Here is a 3439-nt window from a genome sequence, read left to right as displayed (position 1 = left end):
AAAAGTTTATATCTATACTTGAAGGTAGGAAATATAAGGTTTATATCTATACTTGAAACTGAAGTTGTGTAACGTTGAAATAGCAATAGCTATTATATTAATTTCAAATATTTTTTAATTTTTTTTTAAATATTTTTTATTTAGATAACGTTTTAAACGCACTATTATTATTAAATAAATATTTGTAAAAGAACAGATTTTCAACTAGTATTTTCTTTGACTTTATAACTTATAGATTTTCATAACTTACGCTTAAATGTTGTTAAATCTCGCTCTTTAAAATAAATTTATTTCAAGAAATTTGAAGTAGTTTTATGTTTATGTACACGTACATAGAATTTTATATTTTTTCTCAGAAGAGATATAAGCGGTTTCTATGTTAACTAAACTAATTTATCTTGACATGGTTTGTCAAAAACTTGTTAATCAAAATTCTGCATCGTTTATGGGGCTTTATTTATGAAAATATGTAAGAATTTGAAATGTTCATTAACATTTCATTATGTATCTGTTTGTTATTTGTCGGATATCTAACGCTTTGATATGAAATATCAATTCTCGAAGTGTTGAGGACATACCTTGATCTTTTAGTGTTACATGGCCAGTCAAGAAAACATAGTTATCGTTAAAGGTTCAAATGTTCGACTTATAGACATTAGATCTTATTAAAAAATAATCTAGGTTATATAGTCTGTATGGCACATAGCCATAATTCCTGCAATCTTGATATATTTGCATAAGAATTTCCTTATTGGTTCTTGATGTCGAAATTTCTCACGTCGAAGAAAATAGGTCTTCTACTCTTTATTTATATAAATTCTAACTATCTATTATTTCACATATCAACATTAAATAAACAATATACATTTATTAGGCTGGTTATAGTACACAAATTGCTGTTTAATAATTATATTAGCCTTGTAATATTTCTATTGTTCGCACAAAAGTCGCTTTCCAGGGAGAGGATAAAGTCGAAGGGGAGGGAGGCTTTAATGCTTATTGTATTTTAATCTGGATTTATTAACTCCTTGTGAGACAAGGATTAATTATAAAAGATCATTTACTACATAAAGTGACTGATATGAGCGGCCTTTAACTATATAAATGTACTGTATTTGCCGATAATAGTTCATATATTAATTGTACCCTTAAACCCTGCAAATAAGCAAGTACTTATTTCTATTTAACCTGTTAAAACACCTTGACAATGTTTAGATTATGATGTTCAATGTGGTGTTACCCAGAAATTTAAAATGTAAAACATTCAAGAACATTCTACTTTACGCCGTAATATTATTAATATTAGAAGCTTTGCATACATTTAAATGTGGTTTTTTAAAAATAAAATTCCTCAAAGCGACCGAATGTAGACAACCATATGTGATGTTGCATTAAAAATTAACTTTGCGTTACTATTAAATGAATACAAAAAGTACAAAACATTTAAAATTCAAAATATTTAATAAAAGTTCAAGTAGTCATGCGCTTTTGAGTTTTTGATTATTTTACTATTATATGAAGTAAGCTACCACCGGCTCGAACGCTAATCAATAACCAACTAAATAATAATAAACAACTTTTCATTTGTCAATTAAAATGTAAATCATGTAAATTAGTCAACAAAAAGATAGTTTAATGTCAAAAGTTCCACACATTTCGATCAACTAAAAATTCTTAAATAAAATACTATGATAATACATAAGACTTATTTAAAAATATACTTTTAATTCTTTCTTACTTTTAATTTAGAAACGGAAGTCTTGACATATCTTGTGTAACTTTATTATATATGCATACTTATAGATATGTTAGGGGTTTATTACTTTTTGAGAACGATATTTACGCGTTACGTATTGATTTTTATTTCTTATATTTACCATGAGTTTGTCACTATTTTTATATAAGATTTTAAATTATAGCACAAAAATAATACATTATTAACATGTTATTTATTGAAACATTAATAATATTACAAGCTGTAATATTATTTGCGAATTTTATGCATGTCATGTAAGCGATTTTTAAATATATCAATAAATTACTAAAGCATATAAGTTACCTTGACTTATTAGCAATATTTAATCATTTAATTAATGAATAGCTTTATATTACGATTCGACAATAGATGATTAAACGACTCTAATCATACCTTTGGGCGCATTTTAAATGCCTTCATTAAATTCTACGCTATTACCTATTATTATTCAGTACACACTCAGCCCTTCCTACAAACTCAGTTGGACAACCCAATTTTCGCAAGAAGACATGATAAGAAGGGGAATTGTACGTGCTTGAACTTTTAGCGTATTGTGCATATTTATACAAAAATTATACTTATGGTGAACCAATAATAAAAACAACTACTAACTTCAAATACTTTATTTACATCAAGTGGAGTTCATTTTTTAATTTATTCATTGATATGTTTATAATAATGATTAAAACATTAATAAAACATTTCCATTTTAGGCGCGTGTTAAAGACGGTCGTTCCTTATGCCACCTCCAACATTTTCCGTTGTCTCGTATCTTGTTTGATTATTCTCAAGTTCGGGCCTTCAGTTAGTATAATTTCAACTTCGTATCAGGTGAACCGTCTTCCGTGGTTTTGCTTGTCGTCTCTAAGAATTGTATATTCCGTCTCTGCTTGGCTCTAGTTTCCTTTTCTTTTATTAGGCAATTAATTATTTTCCGAGGGAAAAAACGTTCGTTGGTGATGAGTTTTTTGTGTGTCACCATTTTACGTTAAAGTATCGCAGAGGGCAAAAATGAGCTTGTGCATATGTCTTTCAATTATTTGTCAACAAGAAAGTGTTACATAACTATGCCATTAATTAACTGTATATTTCAATCATTACATACATTAAAGAAAAGATATGTTAATAATTCAGTAATTAGAGTTAACATAATATTTTCTCTTTTTTAAAAACTCATTACAGGAAAAATAAATTCATAATAAATTAGATGAATCTACTTGACATACTATATATCTATGTAATGCACAAAATGTTATATCTTTATTATTGACAATTATGATGATCGGAAACATACCATGCTTATTCATGCACAATGAAGAAGAAATATAGCTGCGAACAAAAAACTGTTCAAAGGTTAAACTGATAGATCTCGGAAGAACAAATACTTTGCTACGTTTGTTTCCTTTTCCTAGAAATATTTTTATGAATATTTGTTTTAACAATATTTATGTATATATTTGTACGGGGACGCACAAAGAAATTTAAAGGGAACAAAAATATTTTTAGTACCCAAGATATCCACAGACAACGTTAACTTATAATTTTACTACAAATACTTTTTCAACATTTTACATCATTTCTACTTTTTGTATATTATTTTCTACTAATTTTATAATAACAAAACAACATATAATATAAAACATTGCATTTGACATTTGGTAATTTACACTTGACGTAAAAAGA

Source organism: Battus philenor, unplaced genomic scaffold (assembly GCF_028537555.1).
Source record: "Battus philenor isolate CCGP_79_NKW_IND1 unplaced genomic scaffold, ilBatPhil1.0.hap1 SCAF_16, whole genome shotgun sequence".
NCBI classification, from domain to species: domain Eukaryota; kingdom Metazoa; phylum Arthropoda; class Insecta; order Lepidoptera; family Papilionidae; genus Battus; species Battus philenor.
The sequence above is the reverse complement of the archived record's forward strand: the minus strand, read 5'-3'. Positions refer to the sequence as shown.